A 23,169-nucleotide genomic window follows, 5' to 3' on the forward strand; every position below is an offset into this window, starting at 1 on the left:
TAAGTTTACAGCAAATCACTGAATTTTTACAAACTGTAAAGGACATATGTCCTTGTTTCTCTCTTGATAAGGAATTAGATCTAAATGAATGGAAATTGGTTGGAGAGGATCTTTGTCAATTCTATGATAAAAATGGGCCTAACTCAATAATTAATACATATAATGTAATACAATTGGCTATAAGAAGTTATTTAAGTGATAGAATGATGAAAAGGAAAGTACAGGAGGAAGAATTGCCAACTTTACTAGGTGAAAAGGAGGACGAATCAGATGAGAATGGAGTTAATTACAATTCTGAGTATGATACTTCACAGCAGGAGGAATTAGGTGATTCCACATCTCATGACCCTCCCCCCGCAATTAACCCTTCATGGGTGGAACAAGGCGGAGGGAGAGAGACAGAAACACAGTCAACTTCTCCTGTAAAGCAGAATTTAACAAGATTAGAAAAAGCATTAATTAAGGCAAAAAATGAAGGAGAAGATATATCTGATTTTATAAATGCATATCCTGTGATTGAAGAGCTCAACTCCTCAGGTCAGAAAGGGAGAAAATACACTGCTTTTAATTTGGAAAAAATTAAAGATTTGAAAAAGGGTTGCACTCTTTATGGGGCTACATCATCTTATGTGAAGATGTTACTGGATAATTTATCTTATGAAATCCTAACCCCGAATGACTGGAAATCCATAACGAAAACTTGTCTAGAACCGGGACAAAATTTATTGTGGCTTTCGGAGTTTCATGAATTATGTAGGATTCAAGCCCAACGCAATAGGCAAACAGGAGCTATTGTACAAGTTGCTTTTGACCAACTAGCTGGTGAAGGTCAGTATGCAGAGAGTTCAGAACAGATTTATTATCCCATAACAGTGTATGAGCAAATTTCTAAGGCTGCAATAAAAGCTTGGAATTCTCTCCCTGGACAGAAAGATGGAAATAATGTTTTCACAAAAATAGAGCAAGGTCCCAATGAACCTTTTGCAGATTTTGTGGGACGTTTACAAACAGCTGTAATAAGAACCATTGGAGACAATGCAGCAACAGAAATAATGACTAGACATTTGGCTAAGGAAAATGCCAATGATATTTGCAAGAGAATTATATGGGGGCTAGACAAAAATGCTCCTTTAGAAGAAATCATAAGATGCTGTGCCACAGTGGGCACAAATGCTTATTATGCCCAGACTATGATGAACATGGAAAGACAAGGTCCTTCTTGGCAGAGGAATTCTAGAGAAACTCGTCGATGTTTTCAGTGCAGAAAAGTTGGACATTTGAGAGCTCATTGTAGATATGGAGATAGAGTGAGAAGACAGGGTGAGAGAAAACCCAAAACCCCAAGTCCAAAATGTAACCGAGGCTTTCACTGGGCCTCTAAATGTATATTGACCCAGAGGAATGAGAGGCAGAGCCCAGCTCTAAAGTATCAATCAAAGGACAGGTGGGGCATGATAGCAGCTGAGGTCACACCCAGAGAGACTTTAGAAATTCAGGACCCTGATGTCATCAACCAACAGAAAAGCAATCAGGATTACAGTTGGGAAGAATACAGGCCTTTTAAGACAACAAGACAATATCCAATGCAAACGACTCCAATGTAATTACCAGATGATGAGGAGAAATCCCAAATTTGGTAAATAGAAGGGAATTAGATTAACTGCTTGGGGAAGAGGATCTGCTTATATTTCCACAGATGGAGAAAGAATCAGATGGCTGACAATGAGACTGTTAAAAAGACTTTTAAAAGCTTCAGGAATCATTGGATTTCCTAACACAAGATGAAACTGTTTTACTTCTTGAAAAACCAGCAAGAATCATTGGGTTCCCTGAGATGAAAAATTGTTGATGAGACTTTTGCAGTACTTCAGGGCTTACAGGAACTATTGGATTCCTGGCACATGAACTAATGGACAATGGAATCCTATTGGACTGTTTCTAGGACTTATGGACATGTGTAAATTTTTAGGTTGATTCATGTTGTTACATTACTACTAGCCTGTGTTATATTGCTATGTACTTATGTAAATTATGTATAATGCCTCCCATATTGATGGATTTATGTATACCATGTATATCTGTTACAAAGTTCTGGCCCATATTGATGGATTTATGTGTACCCCCTCAGAAACCCCCTATGTTTTAAAACAAAAGAAAGGGGGAGATGTTGGAATCCTTACTGCTAAGTAATTAGAGTTGATCTAATCTTACAAGAAGATGTTTTAGGCAGAACCTGAAACAAGGTACTAAGTAGAGCTACCCATAATCCCTCTCTCTGGAAGGAGCATAAATAGGCCCATGGGCCAGTCGGAGAGTTCTTCAGAGAGTGAAGAAGCTACAAGTCGAGATTTCACCGGAATGACATGAAGATTGGAGCTGGCTGGAGGCTGAAGAAAGCAGAGGCAGAGGCTGAAGGACCAGACCTTTGGATTTAAAGACATTTGGAGAGAGCTCTTGGAACCAAGCAGAGAGATAGGCCTCTAAGCTAACCGGGCTATATTGGAAATAATAAAAGATCTGAACTTTTATCACCTGGCTGCGTTTTGAGAAGAAAAAGCTCACCACACTAGGACTCATTCTTCATGTCTAAAGTGCCCCTAACGTCTACTTCCAAACCTGGATATAGGGATTAACAATTTTCTGCTTCTGATACTTCATTGACTCTAATAAACAACAATAATCAATAGTGATTTTTAAGACATTCATTTCAAAGTTCTCCAAAAAAAGTCTGTTTCAATCAGGCATGGAGGGAGGTGGGCCAAGCATGAGCAGGCCAAACACAGATGGCAGTGTGAGCAAGGCACACAAACAAAACCAGTGCAGACAAGATTAGAAGAGAAGTAATAAACTGGGAAAAACAATTTTACATTTGTGGGTTGTGAGAAAAGCTTAATTTCTAAAATATATGGAGAACTGACTCAAATTTATAAGACTTCAAGTCATTCTTCAATTGATAAATGGTCCAAGGATATGAGTAGACAATTTTTAGATGACGAAATTAAAATAATTTCTAGTCATATGAAAAGGTGCTCTAAATCACTATTGATCAGAGCAATGCCAATTCAGATAATTCTGAGGTATCATTACAAACCTCTCAGATAGGCTAAGATGAAAAGAAAAGATAATAATAAACATAAGAGGGTATGTGGGAAGACTGTGACACTAATACATTGTTGGTGGAGTTGTGAACTGATTCAACCATTCTGGACAGCAGTTTGGAATTATGTCCAAAGGGCTATCAAACTGTGCATACTTTTCGTTCCAGCAGAGTCTCTACTGGGCCTGTATCCTAAAGAGATCATAAAAAGGGAAAGAGAGCCACAGGAGCAAAAAAAATGTTTGTGGCAGTCCTTTTGATAGTGGCAAGAAACTGGAAACTGAGTGGATGCCCATCAATTAGAGAATAGCTGAATAAGTTATGGTATATGAATGTTATGGAATAGTATTTTCTATCAAAAACAATCAGCAGAATGATTTCAGAGAGATCTGGAGAGACTTACATGAACTTATGGTAAGTGAAATGAGTAGAATTAGGAGATCATTGTATACAGCAACAGCAAGATTATACAATGATCAATTCTGATGGCCATGGGTCTATTCAACAGTGAGATGATTCACATCATTTCCAATGGTCTTGTGATGAAGAGAGCCATCTGTATGCAGAGAGAGGACTATGGGTACTGAGTTTGGATCACAGCATAGTATTTTCACTTTCTTGTTGTTTGCTTGCATTTTGTTTTCTATTTTTTTTTCTTTTTGATCTGAATTTTTTTGGTGCAGCATGATAACTGTGGAAATATGTTAAGAAGAATTGCACATGTTTGATATATATTGAATTATGTGCTGTCTAGGGGAAGGGGTAAGAGGAAGGGAGGAAAAAAAGTTTGAAATACAAGGTTTTATAAGGGTGAATATTAAAAATTATCTATGCATATGTTTTGAAAATAAAAAGCTTTAATAAAAAATTCAAATTATAAAAAATTCAAATTCAAAAGATGGTTTTAGGGGACAATTACTAGAGGATAGATGCTACATGGTCAAGTAAGAATAGTTTTCAGGGAATTTCAATGGAAGAAAACTTTTGAATATATCTTCATTTGTTAATCTTTAAATATTATTTATGTTGTTGGTCCATCTACATAAATGTAATAACATAGCTATTTAAGAAACAATACCAACAAGGACATTAATTTTCTATTTTATTTAATTCATGTTTCACTATCATTTTGTCAAATTAGAAAGTAGGTCATTTCTCAACAGACAGAATATGAAAACATGAACTCAAAGTATCTATCTTTATTACATATCATCTTCATTATACTCTAGTTTTGACAAAATGAGAAAGTCTCTTTAGCTTAAGTGAAAGTAATAGAATTTGGGGATGTTACCATGCTTACTAAATAGGAAGATTTTTCCCCCCCTCTCAGTTATGAAAACATTTCCAGTGTTTATGAGCAGTCACCTTAAGGGATTGTATAACTGGATTACATTGTGGGTTGATATTACCATGACAAACTGAAATCATTATCATAGACAAAATATGCTAACATAACACTAGACATATAAAAATTAATTGGGTACTACCATGAATGAAGGTTATAATCTTGGTGTCATAAAAACCTTAATGAGTACAAAGAAAAAAGAAAAATGATTGAACTACTTCTAAAGAAGTATTAAATTTGATTTTTCTGATCCACACAATCTATTTATACACACTAGACATATAAACAATAAACACTTAATCACAAAACACAAATCAAAATCAATGCATGCCCTTAATCAGCTGGAATAGGATTAATAGGGTTAGTATGATTTGGGTTGAGTCAGGCCAGTACAATTAGTTGGTTTTTTTTTTTTTTGGTTTTGTGTGTGTGTGTGTGTGTGTGTGTGTGTGTGAAAAAGACAGAGACAGAGAGAGAGCCAAAAACAGAGAGAGAAAGAGATAGACAGACAGACACAGAGAGGCGTTTTTGTTTTGTTTTTTCTCCTTTCTTTTATTTTTTGAAATGTGAGGTCCTTGTGTTTATAGTGAATGATACATGAACTTGCTAATAATTATTAGATTAACAAATATTAAATAGAGGTGAAAACATAGATGACAGTAGAAGAGAAGTTTCACTTCTGACTCAAAAGAGTTCTTACAGGCTATAGGAACCTTAAAAGATGGTAGGTAGTTTGTGGAAAATAGCTCTGACCATTTATTTCCACATCCATTGACCTGGAACTAAGTAAATGTCAAATGAAAGAAAACATATAAATTAATAGCAGAACAGAACGAAGGAGAGTGACACATTTCTGAAAACCCCAAGAATTATAATGCAAGGTTTTTATGCAATAGATTCTATCACCTCTTCTACCATATTATTGAATACTGCCTCTCCCAATTCCTAAAGAAATATCTTCCATATGAATACTTCAAAGTAATTCATTTCAAGACATGATTTATATGTACTATTATCAAAAGACTAGGGACAATGTTAGTTAAAAAAAAAATCTGTTATCTTTCCCACATGTATATGTATGTTAATGAACTCTTATTAATCTGCTGACATTTATGGAATTTTTCTCAGAATTTTTTTTAAATTTAACTCATTTTTCTTTATTTTTAAATACTATTTATTTTTCCCCAGTTTCATGTCATGAACATTTTTAGCATTCATTTTTTTTTTGTTTCTTGATTTTTATTTTTTTATTAATTAAAGTTTTTTTTTTTAATTTACAAAACATAAGCATAGGTAATTTTTCAACATTGACCTTTGCAAAGCCTTTTGTTCCAAATTATCCCTTCCTTTCTCTCCAGTTCCCCCCTAGATGGCAGATAATCCAATACATGCTAAATATGTTAAAATGTATATTAAATTCAATATATGTATACATATTTATATAGTTATCTTGCTGCACAAGAAAAATAGGATCAAGAAAAAGAAAAAAAAAACTGAGAAAGAAAACAAAATGCAAGCAAACAAAAATGAGAATGCTATATTGTGGTCCATACTCAGTTCCCATGGTCCTCTTTCTGGGTATAGATGGCTCGCTTCATCACTGAACAATTGGAACTGGATTGAATCATATCATTGTTGAAGGGAGCCACATCCATCAGAATTGATAGTCATATAGTCTTATTGTTGCCATGTATAATGATCTCCTGGTTCTGTTCATTTCACATAGTATCTTCATGTAAGTCTCTCGAGGCCACTCTGAAATCATCCTGCTGGTTATTTCTTACCGAACAATAATATTCCATAACATTCACATACTATAAAATTTTTAGTCATTCTTCAATTGATGGGCATCCACTCAGTTTCTAGTTTCTTGCCAATACAAAAAGGGCTGCCACAAACATTTTTGCACACATGGATTCCTTTACTTCCTTTAAGATCTCTTTGGGATATAAGCCCAGTAGAAACACTGTTGGGTCAAAGGGTAAGCACAGTTTGACAACTTTTTAAGCATAGTTACAAACTGCTTAGCATTCATTTTTACAAAATTTTGTATTTCAATTTTTTCTTCCTTCCTTCCTTCTTCCAATGATGGTAGGCATTTTGATATAGTTTAATGTTATATTATGTAAAACTTATTTCCATATCAAGTACAGTTGTAAAAGAAAAACATAAGAATAAATTAAATGAAAAAATATGTTTCAATCTGCATTCAGAGTCCATATATTCTTTATTTGATTGTACATAGGATTATCCTTTATGAATCTTCTTTGGACTTCCAGAATAACATGTTCTATGACCTCTGATCCTTTAATGCTTCCAAGTTCTATATACTTAGTTGTATTAATTATGAAATTTGACTATAATGTCACTTGGAGGTTTTATTTGGAGATTTATTTTTTGGAGTGATTGTGGATTCTTTCTGTGATGATTTTCCCTCTGTTCCAGGACATCAGGACACTTTTCCCTGCTAATTTCTTGGAAGATGATGTCCATTTCCATCTTTTGATTATAACTTTCACTGATTGTGATATTGTCTCTCTTAGAGCTATTTCCCAAGTTGGTTGTTTTTCCTATAAGGTATTTTACATTTTCTTTTTTTTTTCTATTCTTCTGAATTTGATTGATTTTTGATGTCTCATAGAACATTAGCTTCCATCTTCTCAATTCTAACTTTTAATTTAAAAATTTACATTTTTTTATTTCCTTTTCTATTTAGCCAAAATCTTTAACGAGTTGTTATCTTCATTTTTTTGTATCTCATTTTCCTTTTGGTTATTTCTACTTTTTAAGCAGTTTTCTAAGCTGTTGATTGTTCTTTTCATAATTCTCTCACATCACTCTCATTTCTTTGCCCCATTTTTTACTACTTCTCTTATATGACTTTTAGACTCCTTTATGAGTTCTTCTAAATGTTCTCTCTGATTTGAGACCACTTCCTGTTTATCTTTAGGATTTTGCCCTTAGGTGTTTTGCCATTGTAGTACTCTTCAGAGTTTTTATCTTGGTCTTTCCTGATAGCACAATAACTTTTTATGGTGAGATTCTTTGTTTGTTGTTGCTTTTTTTTTAATCATTTTTTTTACTCTTTCTTATAAATTTAAAATCTGTTCTCCAGATGGAAGAAGTGTTTTCTTGGGATTCTTGTGCCACTAACTGCAGGCCATGGGTATTTACCTTGTGTTACATTGATATTATCTTGGGGCTTCCAAGGGATCCTGTGTCTAGTACTGCATTTAAGAGGGTTTGATGGTACTGAGGTAGGCTATAGGGATCTAACAGGTTATCTGGTGATGATATTGGGTTCTAGTGGTGGTGATTGGCATATGCAGAGGCCAGGTGAGATGCTTCTGCATTTCCCCAGAGCTACCCTGAAGCAGCTGATAGTCTGAAAGCAGGAGGATGCCCAGCAGCCCAAAAGCTACACCAAAACAAATGATAGTTCCAAGAGCTGGTACCCACCAATGCCTCTGGCTATGCCAAGGGATGGTGGCTGAGTTCAGAAAATTTTATTGATTTTCTGAGATCAGGCTTGCTTCATTGAGAAATTTCCTGCCCAGACTGTGCCCCCCTTACCCAAATGACATGGACCCCTCCTTCTGATCGTCCAATTTTTCTATGCTGATTGTTTCACCCAGTGTCCTTGCTAGCTTCACCACTTCAAGACTTGTCTTGGGACTCTATTTTGTGTTTGCCTGAAAGTGAAGATATGATTATTGTAATTTACTGCTTAATACACCATTTTGGTTCCCAGAAACAACATGTCTTTCTTTATAAAGTCTTCTGGTAAAGTTTTTAAAGGCATAATATACATAAGGTTGTAAAAAAAATCAATATTTTAAAAATATATGTAATTTTTTTTTCTACACAATTTCATGGATCACCTGGATTCAGGTTAAGAACTAATAACATAGGGTTTATGAGACTTAGAAACTGGGTACACAAGGGGAAATGATGATATTTGCAAAGCCAAAGAAGGCACCATTGAGACAAGAATTGTTCTAGCTGATGAAAATAGATTCATTTTTCTCTGCCCATGGAAGGGTCATAGAATGTTGTATCCAATCCTAAATGCCATTAAGATTAGTTTAGATAAATTGACAAGGCAAAATATAGGACCCTGTCTTCAATTATTCCACAGGTTTAGAAAAATTATACATGTTTAACCTATATTGGACATGCTATGTAGGGGAAGGAGGAATATTTGTTTTTTGTTTGTTTGTTTGTTTGTTTTATTTAATAATTACTTTATATTGACAGAATCCATGCCAGGGTAATTTTTTTTTTTACAACATTATCCTTTGCACTCGTTTCTGTTCCAATTTTTTCCCCTCCCTCCCTCCACCCCCTCCCCTAGATGGCAAGCAATCCTTTATATGTTGGATATGTTGCAGTATATCCTAGATACAATATATGTTTGCAGAACCGAACAGTTCTCTTGTTGCATAGGGAGAATTGGATTCAGAAGGTATAAATAACCCGGGAAGAAAAACAAAAATGCAGATAGTTCACATTCGTTTCCCAGTGTTCTTTCTTTGGGTGTAGCTGCTTTTGTCCGTCATTTATCAATTGAAACTCAGTTTGGTCTCTTTGTCAAAGAAATCCACTTCCATCAAAATATGTCCTCATACAATATCGTTGTCGAAGTGTATAATGATCTCCTGGTTCTGCTCATTTCACTTAGCATCAGATCATGTAAGTCTCGCCAGTCCTCTCTGTATTCATCCTGCTGGTCATTTCTTACAGAACAATAATATTCCATAACATTCATAGACCACAATTTACCCAGCCATTCTCCAATTGATGGGCATCCATTCATTTTCCAGTTTCTAGCCACTACAAATAGGGCCGCTACAAACCTTTTGGCACATACAGGTCCCTTTCCCTTCTTTAGTATTTCTTTGGGATATAAGCCCAATAGAAACACTGCTAGATCAAAGGGTATGCACAATTTGATAATTTTTTGGGCATAATTCCAGATTGCTCTCCAGAATGGTTGGATTTGTTCACAACTCCACCAACAATGCATTAGTGTCCCAGTTTTCCCGCATCCCCTCCAACATTCATCATTATTTTTTCCTGTCATCTTAGCCAATCTGACAGGTGTGTAGTGGTATCTCAGAGTTGTCTTAATTTGCATTTCTCTGATCAATAATGATTTGGAACACTCTTTCATATGAGTGGTAATAGTTTCAATTTCATCCTCTGAAAAAGGTCTGTTCATATCCTTTGACCATTTATCAATTGGAGAATGGCTTGATTTCTTATAAATTTGAGTCAGTTCTCTATATATTTTGGAAATGAGGCCTTTATCAGAACCTTTAACTGTGAAGATGTTTTCCCAGTTTGTTGCTTCCCTTCTAATCTTGTTTGCATTAGTTTTGTTTGTACAAAGGCTTTTTAATTTGATGTAATCAAAATTTTCTATTTTGTGATCAGTAATGGTCTCTAGTTCATCTTTGGTCACAAATTTCTTTCTCCTCCACAAGTCTGAGAGATAAACTATTCTATGTTCCTCTAATTTATTTATAATCTCGTTCTTTATGCCTAGGTCATGGCCATTTTGATCTTATCTTGGTATATGGTGTTAAGTGTGGGTCCATGCCTAATTTCTGCCATACTAATTTCCAATTATCCCAGCAGTTTTTATCAAATAATGAATTCTTTTCCCAGAAGTTAAGAGCTTTGGGTTTGTCAAACACTAGATTGCTATAGTTGACTATTCTGTCTTGTGAACCTAACCTTTTCCACTGATCCACTAATCTATTTCTTAGCCAATACCAAATGGTTTTGGTGATTGCTGCTTTATAATATAATTTTAGATCAGGTACAGCTAGGCCACCTTCATTTGATTTTTTTTTTCATTAATTCCCTTGAGATTCTCGACTTTTTATTGTTCCATATGAATTTTGTTGTTATTTTTTCTAGATCATTAAAATATTTTCTTGGAAGTCTGATTGGTATAGCACTAAATAAATAGATTAGTTTAGGGAGTATTGTCATCTTTATTATGTTCGCTCGAATGCTCCAAGAGCATTTAATATTTTTCCAATTATTTAAGTCTGACTTTATTTGTGTGGAGACTTTTTTATAATTTTGCTCATATAATTCCTGACTTTCCTTTGGTAGATAGATTCCCAAATATTTTATGGTATCAACAGTTATTCTGAATGGAATTTCTCTTTGTATCTCTTGCTGTTGGGTTTTGTTGGTGATGTATAAAAATGCTGAGGATTTACAGGGATTTATTTTGTAGCCAGCTACTTTGCTAAAATTATGAATTATTTCTAATAGCTTTTTAGTAGAATCTCTGGGGTTCTCTAGGTATACCATCATATCATCTGCAAAGAGTGATAGTTTGGTTTCCTCATTGCCTACTCTAATTCCTTTAATATCTTTCTCGACTCTTATTGCCGAGGCTAGTGTTTCTAATACGATATTAAATAATAATGGTGATAGTGGGCAACCTTGCTTCACTCCAGATCTTACTGGGAAAGGTTCCAGTTTTTCCCCATTGCATATGATGCTTACTGATGGTTTTAAATATATGCTCCTGACTATTTTAAGGAAAAGTCCATTTATTCCTATGCTCTCAAGTGTTTTTATTAGGAATGGATGTTGGATTTTATCAAATGCTTTTTCTGCATCTATTGAGATGATCATGTGGTTTTTGTTTGTTTGGTTATTGATATAGTCAATTATGCTAATAGTTTTCCTAATATTGAACCAGCCCTGCATTCCTGGTATAAATCCTACTTGGTCATAGTGTATTATCCTGGTGACGATTTTCTGTAATCTTTTTGCTAATATTTTATTTAAGATTTTAGCATCAATATTCATTAGGGAGATTGGTCTATAATTTTCTTTCTCTATTTTCAGCCTACCTGGTTTAGGTATCAGTACCATATCTGTGTCATAAAAGGAGTTTGGTAGGACTCCTTCAATCCCTATTTTTTCAAATAGTTTATTTAGCATTGGAGTTAATTGTTCTTTAAATGTTTGGTAGAATTCACATGTAAATCCATCTGGTCCTGGGGATTTTTTCTTAGGGAGTTGATTGATAGTTTGTTCTATTTCTTTTTCTGAGATGGGGCTGTTTAGGATATTTACTTCTTCCTCTGTTAGTTTGGGCAAGCTATATTTTTGGAGGTATTTTTCTATTTCATTTAGGTTGTCGAATTTATTGGCATAAAGTTGGGCAAAGTAACTCCTAATTATTGCTCTAATTTCCTCTTCGTTAGTGGCGAGTTCTCCCTTTTCATTTTTAAGACTAACAATTTGATTTTCCTCTTTCCTTTTTTAATCAGATTTACTAAGGGTTTGTCTATTTGTTGTTTTTTTCATAGAACCAACTCTTAGTTTTATTAATTAATTCAACAGTTTTTTTACTTTCAATTTTATTGATCTCTCCTTTTATTTTTAGAATTTCAAGTTTAGTGTTTGACTGGGGGTTTTTAATTTGTTTCTTTTCTAGCATTTTTAGTTGCAAACCCAATTCATTGACCTTCTCTTTCTCTATTTTATACAAATAGGCCTCTAGAGATATGAAATTTCCCCTTATTACCGCTTTGGCTGCACCCCATACATTTTGGTATGATGTCTCATTATTATCGTTTTCTTGGGTGAAGTTATTAATTATGTCTATGATTTGCTGTTTCACCCAATCATTCTTTAGTATGAGATTATTTAGTTTCCAATTATTTTTTGGTCTACTCCCCCCTGGTTTTTTGTTGAATGTAATTTTCATTGCATCGTGGGCTGAAAAGGATGCATTTACTATTTCTGCCTTACTGCATTTGAGTTTGAGGTTTTTATGTCCTAATATATGGTCAATTTTTGTATAGCTTCCATGAACTGCTGAAAAGAAAGTGTATTCCTTTCTGTCTCCATTACATTTTCTCCAGAGATCTATCATATCTAACTTTTCTAGTATTCTATTTACCTCTTTGACTTCTTTCTTATTTATTTTGTGGTTTGATTTATCTAATTCTGAGAGTGCAAGGTTAAGATCTCCCACTATTATAGTTTTACTGTCTATTTCTTCTTGCAGCTCTCTTAATTTCTCTTTTAAGAATTTAGATGCTACCCCACTTGGTGCATATATGTTTAATATAGATAGTGCTTCATTATTCATGCTACCCTTTAGCAAGATATAGTGCCCTTCCTTATCTCTTTTAATTAGATCAATTTTTGCTTTAGCTTGATCTGAGATCAGGATGGCTACCCCTGCTTTTTTGACTTCACCTGAAGCATAGTAGATTTTGCTCCAACCTTTTACCTTTAACCTGCATGTATCTCCCCACTTCAGGTGTGTTTCCTGTAAACAACATATTGTAGGATTCTGGCTTTTAATCCATTCTGCTAACTGCTTCCTCTTTATGGGGGAGTTTACCCCGTTCACATTTATGATTAGAATGACCAATTCTGTATTACTTGCCATCTTGTTAACCCCTGTTTATGCTTTTCTCCCTTCTTCCCCTTTCCCCCCTTCCCAGTATTAAGCTTGTGAGCACCACTTGCTTCTCACAGCTCTCCCTTTTTAGTATCCCTCCCCCCGCCTTAGAGTTCCTCCCCCTATCTTACCCCTTTCCCTCCCAGTTTCCGTATTCCCTTCCTCTTAGCTTATTCCTTCCCTTTTCACTTTTCCCTTCTCACTTTTCAATGAGGTGGGAGAAGTTTCACCATAGATTGAATATGTCTTAAGATTTTTCACTTAAAGCCAATTCTGAAGGCAATAAGATACCCACTATATTCATCCCCCTCCATTCTTCCTCTCAGATATAATAGGTTTCCTATGCCTCTTCATGAGATGTACTACCCCCACTTTACCCTTTTTCTGGTACAATGTCTTTTCCACATCAATTTCTAGAACAAGGTATACTTGTATTCTTTATACATCTATATAGTCAAAATATAGTTCCCAAGATTAATCTTTACCTTTTTAGATTTCTCTTGAGTTCTATATTTGTAGATCAAACTTTTTGTTAAGTTCTGGCTTTTTCATCAGAAATAGATGAAATTCACTTACTTCGTTGAATGTCCATCTTCTTCCCTGGAAAAAGATGCTCATTCTCGCTGGGTAAGTAATTTTTCTTGCATAACAAGTTCCTTAGCCTTTCGGAATATCATATTCCAGGCCTTTCAATCTTTTAATGTGGATGCTGTCAGATCCTGGGTGATCCTTATTGTGACTCCTTGATACTTGAATTGGGTTTTTCTAGCCGCTTGCAATATTTTTTCCCTCGTCTGAGGGTTCTGGCATTTGGCCCCTATATTCCTTGGTGTTTTGATTTTAGGATCCCTTTCAGTGGGTGATCGATGAATCCTTTCAGTGTTTATTTTTTCCTCTGTTCCTATGACTTCTGGGCAGTTCTCTTTGATAATTTCCTGGAAAATAGTGTCCAGGCTCTTTTTTTCATCATGTTTTTCTGGAAGTCCAATGATTCTCAGATTGTCTCTCCTGGATCTGTTTTCTAGGTCTGTTGTCTTCCCCAGAAGGTATTTCACATTCTTTTCCATTGTTTGATTTTTTTGGATTTGCTTGACTGATTCTTCTTGTCTCCTCGAGTCATTCAATTCCAATTTTCAATTCTGATTTTCAGTGAAGTATTTTCTTCACTCACTTTTTAAAAATCTTTTTCTAATTGTCCCATTGAGTTCTTTTGTTCTGTGGAATTTTTTTTCCATTTCGCCAATTTTGTTTTCCAGTTCACCAATCCTATTTTTCAAGGATTTTACTTCTTTGTCCACTCTCTCTTTAACTGACTTCTCCAGGCTCTTTTGCCAAGCCTCCCTCTCCTTTTCCCAATCTTCTCTCTCCTTTTGCCAAGCCTCACTCTGCTTTTCCCATTTTTCTTCTAGCTCCCTTGTGAGAGCCTTTTTAATTACTTCTATGAGGTTCATCTGTGCTGAGGAACAGATGATCTCCTCCTTTGGGGATTCACCTGGGGACAGTCTGTTTTTAGTCTCCTCAGGATTTAGAGTCTGCTCTCTATCTGTACAGAAGCTGTCAAGGGTTAAAGTCCTCTTCAGTTTCTTGCTCATTCTGTCTAATAATCAAAGACAAACTAGCAAAGAAAAACAGAAAAACTGGAGTCTTTCTTTGGGGGAGGGGCTGGGTGGTGTTATCAAGCTTCCTCTCCAGATTGCGGGGGGCAGCAGTGAGGCACTAGCCCGACTGTGCTGCGCCTGCGCTCTGAGATCCCAGAGCGTGCTGAGTCACTGGGGGGGGAAAAGAGGGGGCGGCCAGGTCCCGAGAGGCTCCAGCTGTTTGGGATTGTATTCTTCACCCCCGGTGTTTTTAGCTTCTCTGCTTGGCTGCTGACTTGCTGCCGGAGCAAAGTATCCAGTCCTGTAGCGAAGCTTTCCCCGCAGAGATGGCTGCGATCACTCCCCACCCCCTCTCCAGTCTGCTCCCCTCCTCTCACTGCCACTGCCCGCCGCCTGTGCCCGATCTAAAACCATCCCAGCCCTCCAGTAAAGACAGACCTTTCTTGGTGAATCTCAAGGATGGTTTCTCTTGGTAACTATTTGTGGGTTTTTTTTCAGTCAAGCATTAATTCAGAGGCTTGTAATGAAATGGATAGTGAGAGAAAGCGTGGAGCTTACACAGCTGTGTGCCTCCTCTCCGCCATCTTAACTGGAAGTCGGAGGAATATTTGTAATACAGGTTTTTACAAGGGTGAATGTTTAGAACTATCTTTGCATGATATTTTGAAAATAAAAAGCTATTATTATAAATTCTCCCTTATTACCGCCTGCTAACCAATTATAAATAAAATGAGAAAAGAGATTTAAGTAGACTACAAGTGCTCAAAAATTATTTTGGAAATGATTATTTTCTTAGATGAAAAACATACAAATATTATTGATTTATCGCATGATAAAAACGGTTAGTATGTTTTAGCTTGGTCTGTTTCTGATTAAAATGGATGAGTATTTGGGGATCTTGTTAATTTCTATACTTCACTCAGATAGGAAATTTCTCAGATAAATTAACTGTGCCCAATCTTTTATTTTTTTTCCTTCATTAACTTATTAATAAAGGAAGTACATCTCTTGTTCATGAACATTTAGTTATAACCCGTGGAATGCTGTATTCTTATGTTTAAAGGACAGTACAACTCATTCCTAACCTCTCTTAATTCCCTGATATTATTATCAGATTTCTTTTACAATGTGTCTCTTGTGTAGCTTTGTTACATATCTTCCTTCACCTTATCATAGTTACAGATTAGAAAAACAACCTATCTTTGCCATAGTCTCAAATGTCTATATAATCCATCTTCTTTAGTCTCAGGTGTTTTCAAACCAAGATGAGTTCATTTCTTTTGTGAAATAGAGTAGTTTTCAGGGTTTCCAGTAGTTGAAGAATAGGGACACTAACAGAAGAAACACTGTGAAGAGTTTAAATTCATAAATTAACTATATATCTAGATACATAGTCAAACCTGTAATATATGTATATTAAATTAGTATTCTCCCCCACCAATTAGGAAGCTTTTATTTGAAACTTTCTGTCTGCAGACTGCATCTAACAGACACAAACAAGTCAAACAGAACAGCTTTTGAGCTACCATTCTGTCTTCATTTTTTTTCTTAAGGGTTTTAATGCCAAGTTATGGTTCCAGGCTTAAATGAAGGTTATGGTATTCTGCAACTCACTTTTCTTTTAGAAAGTTATAACTCTAAATATTTTTCATATCAAACTGATAATTATTTTAAAAATAAAACTATCCCCAAGTATTATACATATATATGAGTTGGAGTTTCATAATTTAATGCAACTCTAAAATCTTTAACATATTCTGAGACATCTTACAGTATAGATTTGAAGATGGGATGAACCCAGGTCTGAGTACAAAAGTCAAATTCTTTCATTTGGACTTCTGAGCCCAAATAAATGCTCTTTCTAATTCAACATGATACCTTACTTTCACTACAGTCGCATAATATTTGTCAAATAAAAGATTGGAACTTAGGTTTTCTGGATCAGTCTTATCAATTCTACTACAATATTCCTATCAACACGTTAAGGTGAGCTGAACCTTATCAATGTGAGATTTGTACTTAGCCCTTCTTCCTAATGGCACAACAAACTCAGATTGATTCTTCCTAATGGCACAACAAACTCAGATTGACTGATAGACTCAACCCATCCTTTAGTTTTGTATCCGGCCTGCCATTTTCCTTATCAATATTCTTCTATATCTGAAGCCTTCAGCAGAAAGAATAAGTTTGAATATGTGCAACTTTTGCTTTCATTTTTTTTAAATTTTATTTAATAATTACTTTATATTGACAGAATCCATGCCAGGGTAATTTTTTTTTTTTACAACATTATCCTTTGCATTCGTTTCTGTTCCAATTTTTTTCCCCTCCCTCCCTCCACCCCCTCCCCTAGATGGCAAGCAGTCCTTTATATGTTGGATATGTTGCAGTATATCCTAGGTACAATATATGTTTGCAGAACTGAACAGTTCTCTTGTTGCATAGGGAGAATTGGATTCAGAAGGTATAAATAACCCGGGAAGAAAAACTAAAATGCAGATAGTTCACATTCGTTTCCCAGTGTTCTTTCTTTGGGTGTAGCTGCTTTTGTCCATCATTTATCAATTGAAACTCAGTTAGGTCTCTTTGTCAAAGAAATCCAATTCCATCAAAATATGTCTTCATACAATATTGTTGTCGAAGTGTATAATGATCTCCTGGTTCTGCTCATTTCACTTAGCATCAGTTCATGTAAGTCTCATCAGTCCTCTCTGTATTCATCCTGCTGGTCATTTCTTACAGAACAATAATATTCCATAACATTCATAGACCACAATTTACCCAGCCATTCTCCAATTGATGGGCATCCATTCATTTTCCAGTTTCTAGCCACTACAAATAGGGCTGCTACAAACATTTTGGCACATACAGGTCCCTTTCCCTTCTTTAGTATTTCTTTGGGATATAAGCCCAATAGAAACACTGCGGGATCAAAGGGTATGCACAATTTGATAATTTTTTGTGCATAATTCCATATTGCTCTCCAGAATGGTTGGATTTGTTCACAACTCCACCAACAATGCATTAGTGTCCCAGTTTTCCCGCATCCCCTCCAACATTCATCATTATTTTTTCCTGTCATCTTAGCCAATCTGACAGGTGTGTAGTGGTATCTCAGAGTTGTCTTAATTTGCATTTCTCTGATCAATAATGATTTGGAACACTCTTTCATATGAGTGGTAATAGTTTCAATTTCATCCTCTGAAAAAGGTCTGTTCATATCCTTTGACCATTTATCAATTGGAGAATGGCTTGATTTCTTATAAATTTGAGTCAGTTCTCTATATATTTTGGAAATGAGGCCTTTATCAGAACCTTTAACTGTGAAGATGTTTTCCCAGTTTGTTGCTTCCCTTCTAATCTTGTTTGCATTAGTTTTGTTTGTACAAAGGCTTTTTAATTTGATGTAATCAAAATTTTCTATTTTGTGATCAGTAATGGTCTCTAGTTCATCTTTGGTCACAAATTTCTTTCTCCTCCACAAGTCTGAGAGATAAACTATTCTATGTTCCTCTAATTTATTTATAATCTCGTTCTTTATGCCTAGGTCATGGCCATTTTGATCTTATCTTGGTATATGGTGTTAAGTGTGGGTCCATGCCTAATTTCTGCCATACTAATTTCCAATTATCCCAGCAGTTTTTATCAAATAATGAATTCTTTTCCCAGAAGTTAAGAGCTTTGGGTTTGTCAAACACTAGATTGCTATAGTTGACTAATCTGTCTTGTGAACCTAACCTTTTCCACTGATCCACTAATCTATTTCTTAGCCAATACCAAATGGTTTTGGTGATTGCTGCTTTATAATATAATTTTAGATCAGGTACAGCTAGGCCACCTTCATTTGATTTTTTTTTTCATTAATTCCCTTGAGATTCTCGACTTTTTATTGTTCCATATGAATTTTGTTGTTATTTTTTCTAGATCATTAAAATATTTTCTTGGAAGTCTGATTGGTATAGCACTAAATAAATAGATTAGTTTAGGGAGTATTGTCATCTTTATTATGTTCGCTCGAATGCTCCAAGAGCATTTAATATTTTTCCAATTATTTAAGTCTGACTTTATTTGTGTGGAGACTTTTTTATAATTTTGCTCACATAATTCCTGACTTTCCTTTGGTAGATAGATTCCCAAATATTTTATGGTATCAACAGTTATTCTGAATGGAATTTCTCTTTGTATCTCTTGCTGTCGGGTTTTGTTGGTGATGTATAAAAATGCTGAGGATTTACAGGGATTTATTTTGTAGCCAGCTACTTTGCTAAAATTATGAATTATTTCTAATAACTTTTTAGTAGAATCTCTGGGGTTCTCTAGGTATACCATCATATCATCTGCAAAGAGTGATAGTTTGGTTTCCTCATTGCCTACTCTAATTCCTTTAATATCTTTCTCGACTCTTATTGCCGAGGCTAGTGTTTCTAATACGATATTAAATAATAATGGTGATAGTGGGCAACCTTGCTTCACTCCAGATCTTACTGGGAAAGGTTCCAGTTTTTCCCCATTGCATATGATGCTTACTGAAGGTTTTAAATATATGCTCTTGACTATTTTAAGGAAAAGTCCATTTATTCCTATGCTCTCAAGTGTTTTTATTAGGAATGGATGTTGGATTTTATCAAATGCTTTTTCTGCATCTATTGAGATGATCATATGGTTTTTGTTTGTTTGGTTATTGATATAGTCAATTATGCTAATAGTTTTCCTAATATTGAACCAGCCCTGCATTCCTGGTATAAATCCTACTTGGTCATAGTGTATTATCCTGGTGATGATTTTCTGTAATCTTTTTGCTAATATTTTATTTAAGATTTTAGCATCAATATTCATTAGGGAGATTGGTCTATAATTTTCTTTCTCTATTTTCAGCCTACCTGGTTTAGGTATCAGTACCATATCTGTGTCATAAAAGGAGTTTGGTAGGACTCCTTCAATCCCTATTTTTTCAAATAGTTTATTTAGCATTGGAGTTAATTGTTCTTTAAATGTTTGGTAGAATTCACATGTAAATCCATCTGGTCCTGGGGATTTTTTCTTAGGGAGTTGATTGATAGTTTGTTCTATTTCTTTTTCTGAGATGGGGCTGTTTAGGATATTTACTTCTTCCTCTGTTAGTTTGGGCAAGCTATATTTTTGGAGGTATTTTTCTATTTCATTTAAGTTGTCGAATTTATTGGCATAAAGTTGGGCAAAGTAACTCCTAATTATTGCTCTAATTTCCTCTTCGTTAGTGGCGAGTTCTCCCTTTTCATTTTTAAGACTAACAATTTGATTTTCCTCTTTCCTTTTTTAAATCAGATTTACTAAAGGTTTGTCTATTTTGTTGGTTTTTTCATGGAACCAACTCTTAGTTTTATTAATCAATTCAATAGTTTTTTGTTTTCAATTTTATTGATCTCTCCTTTTATTTTTAGAATTTCAAGTTTACTGTTTGACTGGGGGTTTTTAATTTGTTCCTTTTCTAGCATTTTTAGTTGCAAACCCAATTCATTGACCTTCTCTTTCTCTATTTTATACAAACAGGCCTCTAGAGATATGAAATTTCCCCTTATTACCGCTTTGCCTGCATCCCATACATTTTGGTATGATGTCTCATTATTATCGTTTTCTTGAGTGAAGTTATTAATTATGTCTATGATTTGCTGTTTCACCCAATCATTCTTTAGTATGAGATTATTTAGTTTCCAATTATTTTTTGGTCTACTCCCCCTGGTTTTTTGTTGAATGTAATTTTCATTGCATCGTGGTCTGAAAAGGATGCATTTACTATTTCTGCCTTACTGCATTTGAGTTTGAGGTTTTTATGTCCTAATATATGGTCAATTTTTGTATAGCTTCCATGAACTGCTGAAAAGAAAGTGTATTCCTTTCTGTCTCCATTACATTTTCTCCAGAGATCTATCATATCTAACTTTTCTAGTATTCTATTTACCTCTTTGACTTCTTTCTTATTTATTTTGTGGTTTGATTTATCTAATTCTGAGAGTGCAAGGTTAAGATCTCCCACTATTATAGTTTTACTGTCTATTTCTTCTTGCAGCTCTCTTAATTTCTCTTTTAAGAATTTAGATGCTACCCCACTTGGTGCATATATGTTTAATATAGATAGTGCTTCATTATCCATGCTACCCTTTAGCAAGATATAGTGCCCTTCCTTATCTCTTTTAATTAGATCAATTTTTGCTTTAGCTTGATCTGAGATCAGGATGGCTACCCCTGCTTTTTTGACTTCACCTGAAGCATAGTAGATTTTGCTCCAACCTTTTACCTTTAACCTGCATGTATCTCCCCGCTTCAGGTGTGTTTCCTGTAAACAACATATTGTAGGATTCTGGCTTTTAATCCATTCTGCTAACCACTTCCTCTTTATGGGGGAGTTTACCCCATTCACATTTATGGTTAGAATGACCAATTCTGTATTACTTGCCATCTTGTTAACCCCGGTTTATGCTTTCCTCCCTTCTTTCCCTCTTCCCCCTTCCCAGTATTAAGCTTGTGAGCACCACTTGCTTCTCACAGCTCTCCCTTTTTAGTATCCCTCCCCCCGCCTTAGAGTTCCTCCCCCTATCTTACCCCTTTCCCTCCCAGTTTCCGTATTCCCTTCCTCTTAGCTTATTCCTTCCCTTTTCACTTTTCCCTTCTCACTTTTCAATGAGGTGGGAGAAGTTTTACCATAGATTGAATATGTCTTAAGATTTTTCACTTAAAGCCAATTCTGAAGGCAGTAAGATATCCACTATATTCATCCCCCTCCATTCTTTCTCTCAGGTATAATAGGTTTCCTATGCCTCTTCATGAGATGTACTATCCTCACTTTACCCTTTTTCTGGTACAATGTCCTTTCCACATCAATTTCTAGAACAAGGTATACATGTATTCTTTATACATCTATATAGTCAAAATATAGTTCCCAAGATTAATCTTTACCTTTTTAGATTTCTCTTGAGTTCTATATTTGTAGATCAAACTTTTTGTTAAGTTCTGGCTTTTTCATCAGAAATAGATGAAATTCACTTACTTCGTTGAATGTCCATCTTCTTCCCTGGAAAAAGATGCTCATTCTTGCTGGGTAAGATATTTTTGGTTGCATACCAAGTTCCTTAGCCTTTCGGAATATCATATTCCAGGCCCTTCAATCTTTTAATGTGGATGCTGCCAGATCCTGGGTGATCCTTATTGTGGCTCCTTGATACTTGAATTGGGTTTTTCTAGCCGCTTGCAATATTTTTTCCTTTCGTCTGAGGGTTCTGGCATTTGGCCCCTATATTCCTTGGTGTTTTGATTTTAGGATCCCTTTCAGTGGGTGATCGATGAATCCTTTCAATGTTTATTTTTTCCTCTGTTCCTATGACTTCTGGGCAGTTCTCTTTGATAATTTCCTGGAAAATAGTGTCCAGGCTCTTTTTTTCATCATGTTTTTCTGGGAGTCCAATGATTCTCAGATTGTCTCTCCTGGATTTGTTTTCCAGGTCTGTTGTCTTCCCCAGAAGGTATTTCACATTCTTTCCCTTGTTTGATTTTTTTGGATTTGCTTGACTGATTCTTCTTGTCTCCTCGAGTCATTCAATTCCAATTGTTCAATTCTGATTTTCAGTGAAGTATTTTCTTCACTCACTTTTTAAAAATCTTTTTCTAATTGTCCCATTGAGTTCTTTTGTTCTGTGGAATTTTTTTCCATTTCGCCAATTTTGTTTTCCAGTTCACCAATCCTATTTTTCAAGGATTTTACTTTTTTATCCACTCTCTCTTTAACTGACTTCTCCAGGCTTTTTTGCCAAGCCTCCCTCTCATTTTCCCATTTTTTCTTCTAGCTCCCTTGTGAGAGCCTTTTTAATTACTTCTATGAGGTTCATCTGTGTTGAGGAACAGATGATCTCCTCCTTGGGGATTCACCTGGGGACTCTCTGTTTTTAGTCTCCTCAAAATTTAGAGTCTTTTCTCTATCTGTATAGAAACTGTCAAGGGTTAAAGTCCTCTTCAGCTTCTTGCTCATTCTGTCTAATAATCAAAGACAAACTAGCAAAGAAAAACAGAAAAAAATGGAGTCTTTCTTTGGGGGAGGGGCTGGGTGTGTTACAGAGATTCCTCTCCAGACTGCGGGGGGGGGGGGGGGAGGTTTGCAGTGAGGCACTAGCCCGACTGTGCTGGGCCTGCGCTCTGAGATCCCAGAGCGTGCTGAGTCACTGTGGGGGGGCGGCCAGGTCCCAAGAGACTCCAGCTGTTTGGGGTTGTATTCTTCACCCCCGGTGTTTTTAGCTTCTCTGCTGGGCTGCTGACTTGCTACCGGAGCAAAGTATCTAATCCTGTAGCGAAGCTCTCCCCGCAGAGACGGCTGCGATCACTCCCCACCCCCTCTCCAGTCTGCTCCCGTGCTCTCACTGCCGCTGCCCGCCGCCTGCGCCTGATCTAAAACCATCCCAGCCCTCCAGTAAAGACAGACCTTTCTTGGCGAATCTCAAGGATGGCTTCTCTTGGTAACTATCTGTGGGGTTTTTTTTTTTTTCAGTCAAGCATTAATTCAGAGGCTTGTAATGAAATGGATAGTGAGAGAAAGCACGAAGCTACACAATTGTGTGCCTCCTCTCTGCCATCTTAACCGGAAGTCCCAACTTTTGCTTTCTTACTAACTTGGGCATTTAATTCAATGTGAAATATCATTCCACAGAGCCTATAA

This window comes from Antechinus flavipes, chromosome 4 (assembly GCF_016432865.1).
Source record: "Antechinus flavipes isolate AdamAnt ecotype Samford, QLD, Australia chromosome 4, AdamAnt_v2, whole genome shotgun sequence".
NCBI classification, from domain to species: Eukaryota; Metazoa; Chordata; class Mammalia; order Dasyuromorphia; family Dasyuridae; genus Antechinus; species Antechinus flavipes.